This window comes from Myxine glutinosa, chromosome 3, assembly GCF_964187855.1.
Source record: "Myxine glutinosa chromosome 3, kmMyxGlut1.1, whole genome shotgun sequence".
NCBI classification, from domain to species: domain Eukaryota; kingdom Metazoa; phylum Chordata; class Myxini; order Myxiniformes; family Myxinidae; genus Myxine; species Myxine glutinosa.
Genome location: NC_136263.1, coordinates 62,995,189 through 63,016,650, shown reverse-complemented (window position 1 = coordinate 63,016,650; position 21,462 = coordinate 62,995,189). Strand labels below are relative to the sequence as shown.

The 21,462-nt window shown below is 51.2% G+C and overlaps 1 long non-coding RNA gene across 1 annotated transcript in view; it reads left to right on the top strand.

The window, feature by feature from the left end:
• Positions 1–14,315: 14,315 nt before the first annotated feature.
• Positions 14,316–21,462, top strand: part of LOC144891316 (uncharacterized) — a 23,918-nt gene continuing 16,771 nt past the window's right edge. Inside the window, exons 1-2 of the long non-coding RNA XR_013622841.1 lie at positions 14,316–14,439; positions 14,624–14,704. This is a non-coding gene — a long non-coding RNA (uncharacterized LOC144891316). The remainder of the gene's footprint in view (positions 14,440–14,623; positions 14,705–21,462) is intronic.

The window sequence follows — 21,462 nt, the reverse complement described above, 5'->3', positions numbered from 1 at the left end:
GACCAAATTCAGATCCTGGGGGGACAGGGCCTTCTCCATCGCTGCTCCCACCCTCTGGAACTCACTACCTCACACCATCAGAGACTCCTCCTCACTCACCACATTCAAAACATCACTAAAGACCCACCTGTTCAACACTGCATTCAACATTCAACCCACAGCATTTAACCCCTGACTATCTCTTCTCCTTCTCCCTCCTTTTGCTTTGAATATTTCCCTATTGATTATTGTCTTTTTGCAATTGTTGTTTTCATGTATTGGTATGCATTATGTTTTCCACTCTGTCAAAGCGCCTTTGGGCTTCTGGAAAAGCGCTATACAAAATAAATGAATTATTATTATTATTATTAGTCTTCTGATCCCCTAAAGTCGCAGTATCAGATTTATCCCCATAGTCATCTCTAGGCCGCCTCCACGAATATTTGTTCACCGCCCCTGATTTACCATAAGGGGCCATTCAAATATTACGTAACGCTATGGGGGGTGGGGGGGTGTACGGCCGAGCGTTACGAAGTGTTATGAGGGGGTGGGGGGGGGGGGGGGGTGTTCGCATCGGCGTTACGTAACAGTAGTGATTTAAGTTTTTAAAACCAAAAGTGGGATTACTACTCATCCCATTTTTGCTGAGACCATGTTGATACTGAAGTCGAAGTCACAACTAGAAACCACATTTAACTGTATTAAATTTGGTACTCTTTATTACTCTTTATAATATTGACGCCACAACGAATTGTTTGTATAGCCTCTTAGGGTCTCGTAAGTTATTCCAGTTCCCATGCGGGTTCGCGTGCTTCGGTGGTCAGTATCGGGGTACCGGACTCGATTGATTGCTCCTGTGGAAGTTGGAGCCCCATCAGTGTCGACACCATCATTGTCGAGCCATTCCAGGACCGGCTCGTTCTCCTGGTACGCCACCAGGCACATTAGCTCCCGCTGTCGTCGTGCGGCTAGAAGTAGAAGTTGAGGGGTTTGCCTTGGAAAATCCGTCGATTAAACTCTTATATAGCTTTTCTTTTATATTCATGGCCGCCATGCTTGAAATGTGTGTGGTTCATGCGTTTGCCCACCAATCACGCGACTGCCGACAAAATGGCGTTTCTTCGGAAGGTAAAGGTCACCCCAGCTTGCAACCCCACCTGGCGAATCGTTCATAATCACCTCAACCTATGGTGCACCGCAGTGCGCAAAACAGATGTTCTTTGCCGCAGCAACGATCGCGTGTTACTCTACGCTGATTACTATTTTGCCGGTGCTCACATCTATTTCCGGGTTAGGTGTTCATGTTGCTTTGTTTCTGATTATTTTTTCTTTGAAATTTAAGAAGTGTAAAACAGTGTTTAACTATTTATAATCTGGATAAACATATATTGTTATGCTAGTTTCCTGGGATTATATTATATATCACATTATTTTATTTTGCCAGTAAACAACTACTAAAATGACAAAGCTCCTCCCCAACCCCCAACCCTAAATTCTCCCGTCACCCTCCGCCCCCCCCCCCCCCCCACCATGTTTCAGAGGTTGCAGTGTTGCACTGGTCTGTGCAAGCAGTAGATCGCAAAATGTATATTCGGGGGGGGGGGGGGGGGGGGGTGTAGTGACCGAACGTTACATAACGCTTAGGGGGTGTCTGGCCGAACGTTACGAAGCGTTACGAGGGGGTGGGGGGGGGGGGGGGTGTCAAATTTCGGGAAAAAAAGCGTTACGTAATATTTGAATGGCCCCTAACTCCCCTGGCTAACTCTAGGCGGGAAGCTAGGTTTGTGGAACCCCATCCTGTGTGTCAAGGCAGAGTCATCTGCCACGGTTGCTGCCTCATACAACTCTGGTACTTTCTTTTCATCCAGATGTACTTTAATGTCCACGTGGACACTGTTTGAATTCCTCCACCAAGATCAATTGTCGCAACAGTTTGAAGTCTTTCCCAATCCCCTTCGAATCACACCACCGATCAAACATGGTTTCCTTCATTCTGGCAAACTCCACATGGGTCTCACTCTCCCTCTTCCTGGCATTTCTGATTTTTTGCCGGTGAGCTTCAGGGACCAATTCATAGGCTTTGAGAATGGTTTTCTTCACTATCTCATAATCTGCACATTGGTCAATAGGTAAAGCCGAATAGATATCCTGAGCTTTACCCACCAAAACACTTTGCACTAACATAGTCCAGGACCCCACAGGCCATTTTAGCATTTCAGCCACTTTCTCAAAGTGTAAAAAAAACTTGGTTACCTCTTTTTCATTGAAGGGTGGAACCAGCCTCACATGCCTACCAACATCCCAAGTGTTCTGACTAGTTGTCGCACTAGCCGGCATGGATACAACTTCTCTCCGTTCTCCCATTAATTCCAGCTCCTTGAGTTTAAGTTCCTTCTGATACTCCATGTCACGTTCCTTTAACTCCCTTTCGGCTCTCCTTTCCTCTGCTCTTTCCTTTGCTCTTCTTTCTTCGAGTTCCCTTTCAGTTCTCCTTTCCTTTGTTCTTCTTTCCTCGAGTTCTCTTTCAGCTCTCCTTTCCTCTGCTCTTCTCTCCTCGGCTTTCCATTCCAACTCTTTTAACCTTTCCTGGCTCTGCAGTTGCATCTCCATTTTCCGGAGCTCCACATTTTCTTTTTCCTCGGGTAACCAATCCAAGGCTACCTCTGTCCATGTTCCTTGTCCCACCAGAGATTCTACCACCAATGTTTGCATCTCTGCTTTCTTCATATGAGCTCGGACCTCCAAGTTAAAATGTTTGGCCAATATCAAGAGTTCCGATCTTTTTAATGCTTGGAACTGTGCTTCATTAGGGGACGCCGCAAACTTTTCTGCATCAAACACCATGGTGACTATCAGTTAACACCTGTTAACCTTCACACAAAATTTTTTCCAATTTTTTGAAAAATTTGGGAATGTGAGAAAAATTCCAAATTTGGGAATTTTGGGAATGTTAGGGAATTATATCCCAGACGAGCGTTAGGGAATTTAATCCCGGACGAGCCCCCAATTTCTGTTACGTGCTCCTCCCCAACCCCCTGGTCACGGTGTACCTCCGAGCCCCGAGAGGAGTCACGGCAGAAAAATGTGTTATTCTGCATGTTGTAGCGGTTACCGCTGGATGCACACAATCGCCTTGCACCGGCCAGAACACGGCCAGACGCGCCTCTCCCGGGCATGCCCGGACTCACTGTTCCCGGGCACGCCCGAACCTCCCGGGCACGCCCGGTCTCGTCTTTCCCGGGCATGCCCGCTCTCGCCTTTCCAGGGCTCGCCCAGAGCGTCCGGGCATGCCCGCTATCGCCTTTCCAGGGCTCGCCCAGAGCGTCCGGGCATGCCCGCTATCGCCTTTCCAGGGCTCGCCCAGAGCGTCCGGGCATGCCCGCTATCGCCTTTCCAGGGCTCGCCCAGAGCGTCCGGGCATGCCCGCTATCGCCTTTCCAGTGCTCGTCCAGAGCGCCCGGGCACGCCCAGCCTCGACTTGCCAGGCCGCAGCCAAACACGCCCGGGCAGGTCCAGACTCGCCTTTCCAAGGCTCGCCCTTGATACCAAGGGGCATGCCCGGTATAGCTTTTGCCGGGCAAACTTCCCGACATAAATGTGTATATATATTGCTGCCCGATAAACGGGCTTTTCAGAGTACCCGAGTGTGATACATTTATTAAACCTACTCGGACGAATTTCCATCTTTGGTCGCGTCAATTCTTTCAACTCGCGTTGGAGCCCAGCTCCTTCATTGGTGACCTACCGACATGGATACGGCAGTGACGCTTAAACTGCCTACCTTCTGGGAGGCTCACGTGGCTGTTTGGTTCGCTCAGGCGGACTCTCAGTTCGCCCTGCGAGGCATCACCGCGGACGACACCCGCTTCCACCATGTTGTGGCGGCGCTCGGTTCCGCCACCGCGGCCCGCGCCTTGAGCCTCCTCCAGCACCCGCCGGCTGCTGACAAATACGACGCGCTGAAGACACTCCTCGTCGACGCTTTCGCCCTCTCACCGGCAGCACGCGCACGGCGCCTGCTTGACCTGCCCGAGCTCGGCGACACGCGCCCGTCCGAGCGCATGGACTATATGCTCTCGTTGCTTGGCGAGCACTCTCCGGATTTTCTGTTCCGCGAGCTGTTCCTTTGCCAGCTGCCTCACCCGGTACGCCTCGCCCTGGCTGGCACGTTGATCACGGATTCCCGCGCCCTCGCCAGGGAAGCCGATAAGATCTCCTCGGCGGGCCAGCACATCGGCGCGGTTACCTGGAGCCCGCCGCCGTCCGAGACGACGCCCACGACGCCCGAGCGCCCTGCGCGGTTGGAGGCCGAACTGCCGGTGCAACTGGCGGCCGCCACGCCGCACCGCCCGCTTCCGACACGACGGCCGGGGCCTCCACCTGACCGGGCGTGGTGTTATTACCATGCCAGGTTCGGACACAAGGCTCGGACGTGCCGGCCCCCGTGCACTTTCGGCAGGTCGGGAAACGGCCGGGCCGGCGTTCATTCCCAGCCATGAGCGCCGGCCACTCGGGCAACTTGCTGTTTATTCGGGACAAAGCGTCTGGGCGGCGTTTCCTGTGCGACACCGGCGCCCAACTGAGCGTCATACCCGCCTCCGAGCAGGACAGGCTGGACGCAGTTTGCGGCCCCTCTTTGGTCGCTGCTAATGGCTCGGCCATACGCACTTTTGGCCCACGCGTCGTCACCCTCTGCTTCGGCAGCCAGCGCTTTCAATGGACTTTTGTTACCGCCAGCGTCCCCGTGGCTTTGCTGGGCGCCGACTTCCTCTGCGCGCACGGGCTGCTGGTCGACGTCAAACGACGTCGCCTTGTCCACGCCGAGACCTTCAGCTTCCTGGCGAGCACAATGAGCAGCTCCGCGCCGACTGAACTGGCGTGCGCCCTCCCCGCAACGAACGAGTTCGCTCGCCTGCTCGTGGAATTCCCGGCCCTCACGCGGCCGACGTTTTCGGCCGTCGCGGTGCGGCACGGGATCGAGCACCACATACCCACTACGGGCCCGCCGGTCTACGCCAGGGCCCGCCGCCTCGACCCAGCCAAGCTCGCCGTGGCGAAGGCCGAATTTGACGCGTTGGAGCACCTCGGCATCGTGCGGCGCTCCGATAGCGCGTGGGCCTCGCCACTGCACATCGTGCCAAAGCCGGGGGGTGGATGGCGCCCGTGTGGCGACTACCGCCGTCTCAATGACGCTACCACCCCCGACAGGTACCCGATCCCGCATATTCAGGACTTTTCCGCCCGTTTGGCGGGACGGGTCATCTTTTCGAAAATTGACCTGATACGGGGCTAGACCAGGTACCTGTCCGGGCGGCCGATGTCCCGAAGACGGCCGTCATCACGCCGTTCGGCCTGTTCGAATTTTTGCGGATGCCGTTTGGCCTCAAGAACGCGGCCCAGGCGTTCCAGCGCTTGATGGACGGCGTGCGGCGCGACCTGCCGTTTCTTTTCGTCTATCTGGACGACATCCTCGTTGCCAGCACGTCCCACGCCGAGCACCTCCTCCACCTCCGAACACTGTTCGGTCGCCTCAGCGAGCACGGCTTAATTGTCAACCCGGTCAAATGCCACTTCGGCGCGACGACCGTTGACTTTTTGGGCCACCGCATCACCAAGACCGGGGCCGTGCCGCTGCCGACCAAGGTCGAGGCCATCACCACGTTCCCGCGTCCCCGTTCCATCAAGGCCCTCCAAGAGTTCCTCGGCATGGTGAATTTTTATCACCGATTCGTGCCCCGCGCTGCTCAGCTCATGCAGCCCCTTTACGAGGCCCTCCGGGGCAAGCCGGCCAAGCATGACATTGTTTGGTCCGCGGCCATGGACGCGGCCTTCGCCAGCGCCAAATGGGCCCTCGCCGACGCAACGCTGCTGGCTCACCCGGTGCTCAACGCGCCCATCGCCCTCACTACGGACGCCTCCAACTACGCGGTGGGCGCCGTCCATGAGCAATGGGTGGACGGGGTTTGGCAGCCACTCGCTTTTTTCAGCCGGCAACTCCGGCCGAACGAGTTAAACTACAGCACGTTCGACCGCGAGCTGCTCGGGCTATTCCTGGCCGTTCGCCATTTCCGACACCTCCTGGAGGGCCGCCCGTTCACGGCTTTCGTCGACCACAAGCCGTTGGTCTATGCAATGGCTAAGGTCATGGAGCCGTGGTCGGCCCGCCAGCAGCGCCACCTCTCCGCCGTGTCGGAGTTCACCACGGACATCCAGCACGTCGCCGGCAAAGACAACGCCGTGGCCGACTGCCTTTCGCGTGCCAGCGCGAACGCGGTCCACCTCGGCGTGGACTTCGCGCTCATGGCGGCCGGCCAGACCACCGACGCCTCGGTGCAGGCACTCCGCGCGGCGGACACGGGCCTCCGCCTGGCCGACATCCCCTTCGCGGGCACGGACCTGCTCTGCGACGTCTCCCAGGGCCAGCCTCGCCCCATCGTGCCCGTTTCCTGGCAGCGCCGCATCTTCGCCTCCATCCACGGCCTTTCTCACCCGGGCCGGAAAGCTTCTCAGAAGCTGGTGTCGGCGCGTTTCGTCTGGCACGGCCTTCGACGAAACATCCGCGACTGGGCCAACGCCTGCACGGCCTGCCAGCGAGCCAAGGTCCACCGCCACACCCAGGCCCCGCTGGCACCTTTCGCCGTGCCTGAACGGCGTTTCGACCACGTCCACGTGGACCTGGTGGGTCCCCTGCCCCCCTCGCGGGGGTTCACCCACCTGCTCACCATGGTGGACAGGACCACCAGGTGGCCGGAGGCCGTGCCCCTCACCTCCACCACCACCGCCGACGTGGCGCAGGCGTTCATCGCCACCTGGGTCGCGCGCTTCGGCGCACCAGCGGACATCTCGTCCGACCGCGGCCCACAGTTCACGTCTGAGCTTTGGGGCGCGGTCGCCCGTTCGTTGGGGGTCACGCTGCACCGCACCACGGCCTACCACCCCCAAGCCAATGGGTTGTGCGAGTGGTTTCACCGCTCCATGAAGGCCGCACTCATGGCCGGCCTTCAGGACGACGGTTGGGCCGACCGGCTGCCGTGGGTCCTTTTGGGCCTTCGCACGGCCCCCAAGGAAGACCTCCAGGCGTCCGCCGCCGAGCTCGTCTACGGCCAGCCGCTTCGCGTCCCGGGCGAATTCGTGCCCGACGCTACCAGTCCCTGGTCCGCCGCTCGGCAGCGCTCCGACCTCCAGGAGGCCGCCCGACGATTTGCCCCCGTGCCGACGTCCCGCCACGGTGGCCCCCAGTCCTACGTCCCCCCGGCGCTTCGCACAGCGGAGTACGTCATTGTGCGTCATGACGCGCACCGGGGGCCACTCCGGCCGCCGTACGACGGGCCCTTCCGGGTCCTGCGACGGGGTGACAAGTCTTTCATCGTCGACTTCGGCGGCCGGCCGGACCGGATTTCTGTGGACCGCCTCAAACCGGCGCACATGGACGTCGACCGACCACCACGGTTGGCCCTTCCTCCGCGGCGAGGCCGCCCCCCGTCCACAGTTCCCCCCGCTCGACCACCCACCACCACGTCGGACCCCTCCCCACGACCCTCCAGGGGTCGCTTCGGCCGGGTCATCCGGACCCCCCTTAAATTGACCCTGCCGGTGCAGGTGGATTCTGGAGGGGCATGTGTAGCGGTTGCCGCTGGATGCACACAATCGCCTTGCACCGGCCAGAACACGGCCAGACGCGCCTCTCCCGGGCATGCCCGGACTCACTGTTCCCGGGCACGCCCGAACCTCCCGGGCACGCCCGGTCTCGTCTTTCCCGGGCTCGCCCAGAGCGTCCGGGCATGCCCGCTATCGCCTTTCCAGGGCTCGCCCAGAGCGTCCGGGCATGCCCGCTATCGCCTTTCCAGGGCTCGCCCAGAGCGTCCGGGCATGCCCGCTATCGCCTTTCCAGGGCTCGCCCAGAGCGTCCGGGCATGCCCGCTATCGCCTTTCCAGTGCTCGTCCAGAGCGCCCGGGCACGCCCAGCCTCGACTTGCCAGGCCGCAGCCAAACACGCCCGGGCAGGTCCAGACTCGCCTTTCCAAGGCTCGCCCTTGATACCAAGGGGCATGCCCGGTATAGCTTTTGCCGGGCAAACTTCCCGACATAAATGTGTATATATATTGCTGCCCGATAAACGGGCTTTTCAGAGTACCCGAGTGTGATACATTTATTAAACCTACTCGGACGAATTTCCATCTTTGGTCGCGTCAATTCTTTCAACTCGCGTTGGAGCCCAGCTCCTTCAATGTCAAAGATCAATGGTGAAGCCACACCAATTGTTACCAACAAACAAATATTGTATTAAGATCACACAAGAATAACAGTACAACAATAATATTAATCAAAAGTACAATCAATATATATCCTATGATGGTACCATCAGGTTCGTTCAATATAACTCACTGTGCTCCAAGTGAGCAGAAAGAAGAAGATTCCCAATGTCTCTAATTCCCAGCTTCAAGCCAAAGTTGCTTCCGGCTTCAAGCCAAAGTCGATCCGCTCCAGCGATCGTCAGATCAATGTCCAATCGAGACCAGAATCCCGTTGGGTTGGCAGTTACAGTCCTGCTGCCAAAGCTTTGCAAAGGCGCCCTCCAGGCGACTGGGAAATCCAAAGGCGCCCTCCAGGCGACTGGGAAATCACACCCTCGGGTATGGACGTTCCACCGCACACAGTCAGCGAACCGCAAATTAACCTTCAAAAGCCACGTTGCACACACACACACACACACCAGATACGTCTGAATGCGGTGAAAACGGCTGAAGTGAAGCAAAGAAACCTTGCGCGACGTGCAAAGCACGCGAGTCAAAATGGCCGATGGCCCGTACTCGAGACGTAACGGCAGTCCAACGATTCTCTTCGGAATCGACCGCAAAACCTGACACGCAGGTTGATCTGTCACAGCGATAACAACTCTGTCGCAGGAATCCCTTTCCCGGGAAACCAAAAGTTCACTCATGACTCTTGCTCGCCAATGTTCGCTCCAGACCGCATAGCAACTATGCTTCTTGTCCGACTCCACTCGCTCCGCCTTCTTTTTCTCCTCCTCCTCTTCGTCGTCGTCGTCGTCCGGTTCCCGATCCGGTTTCCAGTTTCTTTTAACACTAACTTTTTCACCTTTTGAAAACAGTTCATAAACAATAAACCTTTTGAAAACAAACATGGAATCAAAAATGTTTACAGTGGATGAAAACCACCACAATGGAAGTGACGAGTCCGTAACAATACATATATATATATATATATATATATATATATATATATATATATATATATATATAATATATATACATATATATTTGGTAAAGAATGCTCTCCCAGAGAAGAAGGGAAGTCGGAAGTGGAATGCAAGAGCAGAGGTGGACGAGATGGAGGAGCGGTTGCAACAGGAGGAGGTCACGGGGATGGTCCAGCATGGGAAGCATGTGTTACGGATTCGTCACTTCCATGGTGGTGGTTTGCATCCACTGTAAATATTTCTGATTCCATGTACTATTATTGTTTTCAAAAGGTTTATTGTCCATGAACTGTTTCAAAAGGTAAAAAAGTTAATGTTAAAAGAAACAGGAAACTGGATCGGGAACCGGATGACGAAGAGGAAGAAGAGGGAGAAAAAGGGCGGAGCGAGGGAGTCGGACAAGAAAGCCGAGTCGCTCTGCGTTCTGAAGTGAACGTTGGCGAGCAAGACACACGAGCGAACTGTCGGGTTTCCGGGAAAGGAATTACTGCGACAGAGTTGTCATCGCTGTGACCGATCAACCTGCGTATCAGGTTTTTGGCGGTGGATTCCGAAGAGAATTATCACCGGGCCGTTACGTCTCGGGAGCGGGTCGTCGGCCATTTTGACTCGCGCAGGACTTGTGCTTCACTCGCGGTTTCGTCTCTTTTCGACCATCTCCACCGCATTCAGACGTCGATCTGGGGCGTGTGTGTGTCGTGGCTTTTTGAAGGTTAATTCATCCATACCCGAGGGTGTGATCTCTTAGTCGCCTGTCGGGCGCCTTTGGATTTCCCAGTCGCCTTGAGGGCGCCTTGGTACAGCTTCGGCTGTGTGACTGTCCTTGCCATCCGCACGGGATTCTGGTCTCGATTGGACATCGTTCTGGCGATCGCTGGAGCGAAGCAACGTTGGCTTGAAACCGGGAATAAGAGACATTGGGGAATGTTCTTGTTTCACTCACTTGGAGCACAGTGAGTTCTATATTACAAAACTGATGGTACCATCATCGGACAAATTGATTGTACTTTTCAATACTATTATTGTTGCACTGTTATTCTTGTGTGATCTTAATACAATATTTGTTTGTGAGTAACAATTGGGGTGGCTTCTCCATTGATCTTTGACATCCAGAATAACACATTTTTCTGCCGTGACTCCTCTCGTGGCTCGGAGGTACACCGTGACCAGGGGGTTGGGGAGGAGCACGTAACACATGGCTTGGGGTGAATGAAGCATAAGCGATGGGGAAAGGCATGTGTTAAAGAGAGGAGGAAGATGGTTGAGAGGGAGGTGAGAAAAAAGGAAGAGGAGGGGAGATATGTGAAAGCAGTCGGTCAGGCACAGCAAGGTACTTGGACTAAGTGTGAAGGTGTGCGGGTGAGGATGTTGAAGTGGCAAGAGATTTGGAGGATGGAGCCAACATTGTTGAATTTCCTGTTGTGGGCAACGTATGATGTGTTTCCGTCACCAGTAAACTTGAGATTGTAGGGGTTGTTGCAGGAGGAGAGATGTTATTTGTGTGGAGGTGTGGGAACGGTGCAGCATGCACTGAGTGCATGTTCAGTAGCATTGGCAGCAGGACAATACAGGTGGCGACATGATCAGGTGCTGGCGGTGGTGGTGCAGATGGTGCAACAAGAGGTGCTGAGGTCGAGAGAAAGAACAGTGGAGAAGGAGACTGATGGGGGAGAGGTGTGGTTTGTCAAAGAGGGCCAAGTGGTAAGAGGTGGAAGGAGGAGGAAGTGGAAAGCAAGAGGGCTGTCAGATGCTTGTGATTGGCAGGTGGTGGCAGACCTAAAGCCACAATTGGTATTCCCAGAGGAGATATGTGTGACAAGGTTGCGGCCTGACATTGTTATTTGGTCAGGTGCATTTGTAAGACAGGTAATCTTAGGGGAATTGTCGGTACCTTGGGAAGAGAACATGGAGGAGGTGCACCAGAGGAAGAAAGGAAAGTACAGTGAGCTGGAGGCAGAGTGCGGGGAAAAGGGTTGGCGAGTTTCGTGTCAGCCATTTGAGGTGGGGTGTAGAGGGTATATTGGCAATTCCTTTTCTGCATTTCTTGCTCGGCTGGGAGTGTGTGGGACAGAAAGAAGGAGGATGTGTGACAAGGTGGCCCAGGTTGCCTTGAAAGGCTCATTTTGGATATGGAGGAAGTTTATGGAGGCACGTCGAACGGTTGGTTTTGTGGTTTTTTTTTTGGTAGGTTGGTTTTTTTGTTTGTTTGTTTTGTTTTTTTACGATTATTATTTCTTATTTTGTGTATATGAGTGAGTGGGTGAGGGTGTGTGTTTTTGCATGAATAAATTTTTGCATGAGTGTGTTTTTTGTATGTTGAGTGGTGTATGTTGTAAAGGCAGGTGGTTGGTTGGTTGGTGTTGTGTGTGTGTATGTGTGTGTATGAATGATCTGGTGTGTTTTGTTGGTGAGTGGTGAAGGGTATAAAGGTGGGTGTTTGAGTGTTCCACCATGTTTGTTTGGTGCTGTGGATTCTGGATGCAGAGGTGTTGTTGTTGTAGTCTGCGTTCGCACTGGCTGGGGGTGGGGGTTTGTACGCATCCAGGTGTAGTTGCTGCATGTGGATGTGTATGTGCCCCTGCTGGCCCAACTTAGCTGACCGTATCGAGGTTGAAGGGCCGAAACTGGATGATGCTGAGGACCTCAACTGAGGACCCGTGCCGCACTGACCCTGCTTTTCGCTTCGCGAGCGCAGGGTAACAAGACCAAAAGTCTAACAATGGCGTAGCCGGGCTTGTTTGACACTTTAGTTGAAGAGGATAGTATGACCTGGAAGGGCATTGGGATAGTATGACCAGTTAGTAATTAATGTATGTTTTTAAAAATTTGACTTCAGGCATTGACAGCAGGTTTGTGAAGGACTTGGACAAAAAACGTACCGTCTGAATGTTGCTATATCCAGTCAGTGGCGAAACTGGAAATGGGGAATCCGTGAATGATGTGGATGGAAACCCTTACGTCATTTCCTCATTCTGCTTTAAACTCAACATCTCTATATTTTCATTCCAAACAGCATCAATGCATTATTCATCATTCCAATCACAAATTAATACTATGGTATTAATATAAAATATATAATGTTAAATCACAATTGTATTAAGATACTTACGACACCCGCTGGGATCCCAAAACGTTCCATAGAAGGTTATTATAATTCATTTTAGTAGTACAGTGGATAAGCTCTCATATTTTAACAAATTGTGCATTTTTTGAGAGAAGCATGAAATTTCTAGCATAGTTAGTATATACCATAAGGTTTATTTTCAGATGTGAAGGGAAGTCAGATTTGACCTCTGAGGACCGTGAGAGGTCAAATCCAAAATGGCCGCCAGTCCACCGGGTCTAATGTTCGAACGCGCTTAATTTTGGAACCAAACAGTGTAGAAAAACATTATAGGTGTCATTTCCAACTAAATTGGGGATGCCCATTCATTTGGTGATACTTTTGAGATCGCCAGAACTCAAGGACATGCATTTAGGTCAAGGTCAAATTACGTTAAATATCTATTTTTATGATACTGCAGTTGGAACTGCTATTGGAAAAAGTTCATTTGAACTTTTAAAACTTTATTTTTTTCAGGTACAGGGAGGGATAGGTACAGAACACCCAAAGATCAGAAATGATGAAAAAAGTGTTTACACTGCAAGGAATGATGCAATAACCTCTGAAAAAATAACTCGTTAACTAAGTATGTTCACAAAAGCTTACATTAAATCAAGTGCAATGATGAAAATTGGTAATGATCAAAATCTAACAGTCTCCAGAACAGAAGCACAGTGCAGTGCACTTGAGTGCAGCTTTGGCACACTTGCAGCGTCCAGTGCACCCTTTCTTGCAGCCACAGTGGATCGATTTTGGCACGATTTTGATGCTTCAGGGTGAGTGGTCCAAAGAGGCTGCCACCCAGTTGTCTCCTTTGTCCAGTCCTAGTCAAATGGGTCTGGCATCTCTGGATCCATGACCAATGCCTGGTTCCAACAGTTGGCCTGGTAGCAAGTGTGCTTGATGTGCTGCTTGAGTGCTGCCTGGGTTGGAGGAATGTTCTCTAGAGTTCTACACTTCTGTGTGAAGAGCTGCTTCCTGGCATCATTCACTTCCGTGCTCTCACTGGTTCGGTCGTACATCAGCACCACAAATCGCTCCAGCAGTAACATTGAGCCTTCACTGACCTCACTTGGCATGCCTAGGAGTTCATTGAAAGCATCATTCACCTCTAATAAAGACTTCCAAGTTTCCCAGGCAGTCTTCTTTCCTCTGCCAGCGAATGCAGATACAGTATCACACCCGGTGAAAGCGTGAAAGATTGGGAGAGTCAGACACTGTGTTGGATTCAATGTGGCAACCATTTCGTGAACAGCTATGTACCGAAAGCTTGACCCGACACCAAAGGCAACCCACAGCTCATCAGGAGCATCCCCAATTTAGTTGGAAATGACACCTATAATGTTTTTCTACACTATTTGGTTCCAAAATTAAGCGCGTTTGAACATTAGACTCGGTGGACTTGCGGCCATTTTGGATTTGACCTCTCACGGTCCTCAGAGGTCAAATCTGACTTCCCTCCACATCTGAAAATAAACCTTATGGTGTGCACTGTTAGAAATTTCATGCTTTTCTCATAAAATGCACAATTGTTGTTATCCGCTGTACTATGGTAAAATATGCAACTGTAATGGTTACGAAACTTGCCCCTCTGTCATGTGATCAGATCCTCAACTCTGATTGGTGGACGTTTGTGGGGACATATGGACAGACAAACACTGTTATAGACGGCATTTCCCCACGGGCTACGCCGTACATATACCTCCAAGGATGGCTGAGATATCGCCCGGACAAACAAACAAACGGAGTGAAAAAGGCTACTCTATTTTTTTCGCGTCTTTGGCCAAGCAGCCTTCGTCGCCCGGCGATGACGTCATGCAGCGCCTTGAGATGGGACAGGAAAGGAGCGGTGCAAAAGCCGCCCCGAAATGTTAGTTTATTTTCCTGTGGGTGTAAGAAGCTCTGAGGTTTATTTAAAAATCGACCCTCCGGCCTTTCCTCATGAAAAATTGAATGACAAATGTATGCTTATGGAGAGTGCACTTGTCCGTGTCCATGTTAATTATTAACACTACAGTAACAGCGTTGGCAAGGCAAGGAATAACATTGTCATTAACCAGTGATGGCGGAAGCACGTGACGAGCAGAGAAACGACGATGTCGATATACCTGAGGATTTCGCCTTGGTCCGGCCCCCGGTGAGGAGAGAACAGGGATTCTTACCTCGAATCTTCTTGTCTTACGCACCTGCAGAGCACAAATAGCTAGAGTACGGAGTAGGCCTAAATGTACTGTACCGAGAGACGGAGAGTAAATGTGTTGTTGCTCACTACTGTACACCACACCTTCTTTCCACCCCCTCACCACGACCCCATGGCAAAGACCTCGATGCCGCAGGAGATGAAGAAGGCGACCGAGGAACTTTGCATCATTGCCTGCCAGAAATATCCGTCGGACAACGAGGTGGCACCTTTACCTCCATCTTTTAACATATATATATATATAATGGTGTGTGTGTGTATATGAATGTGTGTGTATATGTGTGTGTATATGAATGTACGTGAGTGCATATGAATGTGCGTGTGTGTGTGTATATGAATGTGCATATGTGTGTGTATATGAATGTGCGTGTGTATATGAATGTGCATATGTGTGTGTATATGAATGTGCGTGTGTATATGAATGTGCGTGTGTGTATATGAATGTGCGTGTGTGTGTTATATGAATGTGTGTGTGTATATGAATGTGTGTATATGAATGTGCGTATATATATGTGTGTGTGTGTGTGTATATATTAATGTGTGTGTGTGTGTGCGCATGTGTGTGTATATATATATATATATATATATATATATATATATATATATATATATATATATATATATATATATATATATATATATACTGAAACGCAAAAGAAACTTACCACCTTTGAAACCTTTAAATATCAACAATAACACTGCATGTAGTAAATGTGTGAACTTATTTGTGGACAATAGTGTCCTCACTGTCAGACAAAACGGTCACGGATGGTCACTTGAACCTTCAATGGTCACTTCATAGCACAGCTGTTGAACAGCCGTTTTGACTGTCAGTGATTAGCCAAGGGGTACGGGATGATTTTAATGAGCTGCACGTGATGTCTTGATATTGGCTTTAAAAAGGCCAGTGCAAAATGGGCATTTTGACCGAAACATTTGACCATTTTGACCAACTTCAAAAAGACCGAAAACGCAAAAGAAACTTACCACCTTTGAAACCTTTAAATATCAACAATAACACTACGTGTAGTAAATGTGTGAACTTATTTGTGGACAATAGTGTCCTCACTGTCAGACAAAACGGTCACGGATGGTCACTTGAACCTTCAATGGTCACTTCATAGCACAGCTGTTGAACAGCCGTTTTGACTGTCAGTGATTAGCCAAGGGGTACGGGATGATTTTAATGAGCTGCACGTGATGTCTTGATATTGGCTTTAAAAAGGCCAGTGCAAAATGGGCATTTTGACCGAAACATTTGACCATTTTGACCAACTTCAAAAAGACCGAAAACGCAAAAGAAACTTACCACCTTTGAAACCTTTAAATATCAACAATAACACTGCGTGTAGTAAATGTGTGAACTTATTTGTGGACAATAGTGTCCTCACTGTCAGACAAAATGGTCACGGATGGTCACTTGAACCTTCAATGGTCACTTCATAGCACAGCTGTTGAACAGCCGTTTTGACTGTCAGTGATTAGCCAAGGGGTACGGGATGATTTTAATGAGCTGCACGTGATGTCTTGATATTGGCTTTAAAAAGGCCAGTGCAAAATGGGCATTTCAATCAACATGCCACGATTGTCAAGGGATCAACGGCAGCGTGCCCTGGGCATGCTGCAAGGCGGACTGAGCTACCGTGAGGTGGCACATCGCCTTGGCTGTTCACACCAGACGATATCGGCCCTGGTGGTCAGAGACACCCTCCACAACTCTGCAGATGACAGACCTCGATCAGGGAGGCCAAGAGTCACCACTGCAAGGCAGGACAGGCAGATGGTCCGAAGTCAAAATCGATTCCGTCCAGCATCCCGCACTGCGGCAGAAACTCCGGGGCGTGCAAACCCACGGATCTCCAATGATACTGCACGAAGACGACTGCATGACTATGGTCTGACTGCCAGAAGACCATACAGAGGCCCCGTGATAACGGCTGCCCATTGCCGCAACCGACAGAGATGGTGCCAGCAGCATCACCGGTGGACCTTGGCGCAGTGGAACGAGGTCGCTTTCAGCGATGAGTCAAGGTTCTGTGTGGACAGTCCTGATGGGCGTGAGCGTGTCTGGAGAAGAACTGGCGAGCGATATGCCGATTGTTGCGTGCGTCAAGCCAACAGGTGGGGTGGCCCAAGTGTGATGGTGTGGGCCGCCATATCAGGCCGGTACAGGACGCCACTGGTGGTTGTGGATGGGAATCTTAACGCCCAGCGGTATGTGGATAACATCCTGCGACCTCATCTGCTGCCATTCCTGCTAGACCACCCAGAACTGAGAACCTTTCAGCATGACAACGCTCGTCCCCATGCTGCTCGCTTTACCACTGCATTTCTCCAAGGCGAGAACATTAACACCATGCAGTGGCCTGCGCTCTCCCCTGACCTGAATCACATAGAGCACCTGTTGGATGAGCTTGGGAGACGCGTAGTTGGCAGGGCCAGGACACGGGCAGAGCTGCTTCAGACATTGAGGACTGAGTGGGACAGAATCCAGCAGCAATCCATCCAAAGACTGGTAGGCAGTATACGCCGATGATGCACTGCCTGTATCCAAAACAATGGTGGCGCCACACGCTATTGAAAGGGGACAGACATTGCACCCTGTGTTGTTCTGTACTGTAGAACAAACTGATGAGATGGTGTATCTTGGTCAAAAACTTGACATGTCATCAATAAAATGCCAATGTTTCAATAAGCAATTGTTGGTTTGTTTTATTTTGAACTGTTACAATTTTATTACATTTCAAACAAGTGATAAGTTTCTTTTGCGTTTTCGGTCTTTTTGAAGTTGGTCAAAATGGTCAAATTTTTTGGTCAAAATGCCCATTTTGCACTGGCCTTTTTTAAGCCAATATCAAGACATCACGTGCGGCTCATTAAAATCATCCCGTACCCCTTGGCTAATCACTGACAGTCAAAACGGCTGTTCAACAGCTGTGCTATGAAGTGACCATTGAAGGTTCAAGTGACCATCCGTGACCATTTTGTCTGACAGTCAGGACACTATTGTCCACAAATAAGTTCACACATTTACTACACGCAGTGTTATTGTTGATATTTAAAGGTTTCAAAGGTGGTAAGTTTCTTTTGTGTTTTCGGTCTTTTTGAAGTTGGTCAAAATGGTCAAATTTTTCGGTCAAAATGCCCATTTTGCACTGACCTTTTTAAAGCCAATATCAAGACATCACGTGTAGCTCATTAAAATCATCCCATACCCTTTGGCTAATCACTGACAGTCAAAACGGCTGTTCAACAGCTGTGCTATGAAGTGACCATTGAAGGTTCAAGTGACCATCCATGACCGTTTTGTCTGACAGTGAGGACACTATTGTCCACAAATAAGTTCACACATTTACTACACGCAGCGTTATTGTTGATATTTAAAGGTTTCAAAGGTGGTAAGTTTCTTTTGCGTTTCAGTATATATATATATATTGTAACGAATTTGGAAAGTGTAAAGAATGTGAGAACTGGTTTGCTGTGTTTTAACTGACCCTCGTAGAGTAAATAAGGTCGAAGGACGTCCCCCTAGTTAATTCCATGAAACTTACACACAGGCCACGATATATCTTTTTAAATAGCTTATTTCCTTATTCTATGTAGGCTAAATATGTGTTTCCCACTAGATTGACTCTGCATTGTATCAAACGAAATAAGCGTAGGCCCCTTTCAATTTCCCCAATCATCTCCGCTCTCCAAAGTTCCTTTCAAAAGCGGTGCGAGTGGTGTTCAATCCCGCAAGCCGCCATTGCCCATGTACTAATCTCGGAGAAGAGGGGGGTAGGAGCCGCCAACTCACAGGCGTGGCACGTCGTCATGATCAAAGGGGGAATCGGACAGCCCTAACAGCCAACCAGCACCGCGGTGAGCGACCCGGTAGGCGTGCCCTCGCAGCCGGCGGCTTGATTCCGACCCGAGTAATAAAAGCGACTGGAAGGGACTGCTTCGGAGATGAGAGATGAGATGAGAGGAGAGATGAGCTGTGAGCTGGGCTGTGAGCTGTGAGATGAGAGATGAGAGACGCTCCAAACCAAAAAGGAGAGGTACTTGGAGATGAAACAAGCTTTGGAGAGACGCGCTGAGAGGAGGGAGACGGCTCCACCAGAAGGAGAGGAGCAGGTGTGACCGAGCCAGCGCGTGACGTCCACAGCATCAGCAGCGTCGACGCAACCGAGGGTTTTCCCACCAAAAAGGAGCTGCTACCTCCAGCCCTGCCAGTTGCAGGGACCTGACCCTGCCTCCCTCTCCAGCAACCCACCTCCGCCATTCCTGCCTGCAATTTCCCCCGTGTAAGTGTGAACGTCGTCTGTCTTAATCGTTGTCCTGGGGTTAAGTAAATTGAATAGTATAAGCTAACGATTCACTGTGTGACTGCTTCTTCCATCCATTGCTTGTAAATAACTTTGATCGCTCCTTCTTTTTGCTTGTGTGTATAATAAATCCTGTTATTCCTCCGTACTCTGTCTTCTTCTCTCTTCCTCTTTACATTCGGTCGCTTTAGAGGTTTCCCGATTGAATACCTGTGGCGCGATTGGTCAACGTTGGGGGAGTCGGGCTAATCGGGGATCCTGTAACGGTCGCGGTTGACCATCCGCTCGGCCCAAAGTAACAATCGTGTCCGCGACCCGTAACAATATATATACATATATATATATTGTTACGGACGCGGTTTAGATGTTATTTACCGAGCGGTGGTATTGCCGCGACCGAACAGTTATTCCCCGACTAGACCCCGAGTCCACCCAGACGTTGACCAAATCGCGCTATGCCAAATCAATGATAGAAAGGACACGACGACTGGGAAAGAGGAAACGACGCAAGGGGTACAGTTCTCAAGACCTCCGGAGGAGGGTATAATTACAGTGGTGGAGAAAAGGGGTAGATTACAAGGCAGAGTGAGGTAAAGACACAGAAGAGATGGGCACTTAATTACCGTCTTATCTTAGCCCAGACAGACCACAGACAAACGGAACAAGGCGGACTTACACAGGGATTGATGGCAGGAAGGGACAGGTAGGTCGATAGCACAAGGTGCACCTTGGCTCGGGGACAGGATAAAGCACGGTCCAGTCCAGAAGATGCGGGGAGGCCTCACAGCGCTCGGAAGGGACGTCTTTCTTGCTTCAAGCTCAGCGCGCATCTGACGTCACCTCCCTCTCCCTGCGCATGCTCAGCGGGGAGTGACACGCCCTCGGCTGGTTGGCTCCGCCGCTTCCATTGGGTGCGGGGGTTACCGGGCGCCGCCCTTGACGAGGAGCTGACAGGGAGCCCCTATTTGGTAACCCCGTCGAGCACATGTTCGATGGCGGCTCGTTGGGAAGGCCTGGTGCCCTCCCAACACCCCCTACCAACCAAGCCGGAGTGAGGACGCGCACTTCCCGCGCCCGCCGCTGCCGTTGTTGTTGTTGTTGTTGCTGAACCGTGAGGAAGAGCTGCGGGGAGGTATCGGGAGGTCCTAAACTTCCTAACGGTGCCATACAATCACATTCTGGTGCAACGAAGGGTCAGAATTAATGGAAACTAGTCCTTAACTGACATAGACTAAGAATAACTAGCAAGATGTCCTATAGTTGTCTTACATGAGATGCGGTGAACCTGGGCACGACATTTAATGGGGGAAATAGGGGGAGGTCGGGTCTACAGAGTGTTGTTTACAGAAAATGGGACGAGGGAATGGGGGATTGGGGATAGCTGGGAAGTATTGAGGAAATAGGGGAATATTTACAAGCGGATATGGATGGATGCAAATCCCATATCCGCAACAATATATATATATGAGTGTGTGTGTGTGTGTGTGTATGAATGTGCGTGTGTGTGTGCATATATGAATGTGCGTGTGTATATATATACTGTATATGAATGTGCGTGCGTGTGTGTGTATATATTGTTGTGGTTTTGTGGTTTTATAATAAAGGTTAATTTCCCCTCCTAGTTAGATACACTGCAACATGTAGCCTTGTTTAAGCTGTTATTTCTTAGTAAATGTAAGTGTAGTCCTTTCCTGTGTTAGTTTTGCGTTGAGTAGGATAATGAGAATTAGGTATCCTTACGATGCTTCGATGCTTTTGGTTTTGGCACGAAATACCACGAGGCAGGCCTGAACAAGTCGACCGAGGCCAAAGGAAGGCGGAGGAGGAGCCAAAAGTAAGCGCGAGCCGCCAATCAGGGCTCGAGTGGAGTGACTTACCACTGCGGCAAAAGGTGGGGTTTGGAACGTTCAAGTCGGGCTATGGCGGGGCGTGATAACTCTGTGCCCAGAGCCCCCACCTCAGTTCTCAGTTATGAGATGAGCACACGGCAAGTCAGACCAGTTACGCGATCGGAGTTGTGAAAATACGGCAGTTCAGTTGAGTTGAGCATAACCGCATTGCACACGAACTTGCCCTGCTCCCCGCGCGCGCTCTGCGCAGTATTAATCGCGCTGTAAAGACGACCCACGCCGGGCCACAGACACGCGTTTTTCCTCCTGCCTGCCTTTGCCGATATACGCGCCACAAGGATTTTCCCGCCTGCCTGCCTTCGCCGGGATACGTGCTGTGACCGCCAGAGGGCCACGCCGGGTGAGCTATTCCTGGAGCGACCGAAGCAGCCGCGTTCGGCGCGCGGACATTCTTCTTCCATTTCCCCGTGTGAGTGATCGGGCCCATGTCTGGGAAAGTTAAGACTGCTTAAGTTCTGCCCTGTGTTCCTTCTTCTACCAAATCATTGTACATAGTGTAAATAAATCTGTTCTTCCTTCTGATTCGACCGTCTTGTGTTTTCCATCATTGGCTTAGCATGGTACGAATTAGATCGCTCTGATCGGGTTCTATAAGAAAGGTAACAGCACGGGTCACGTGGTACGCCATCTGCTCGGGCGTACGCAACCACACGTGGTTCGTGCGAGACTCGATCCCCGCTTCCACTGCGGCGTGGGTACTCAAGGTACGTGCAAAATTGTCCCCGAGACCCTTTCCCACG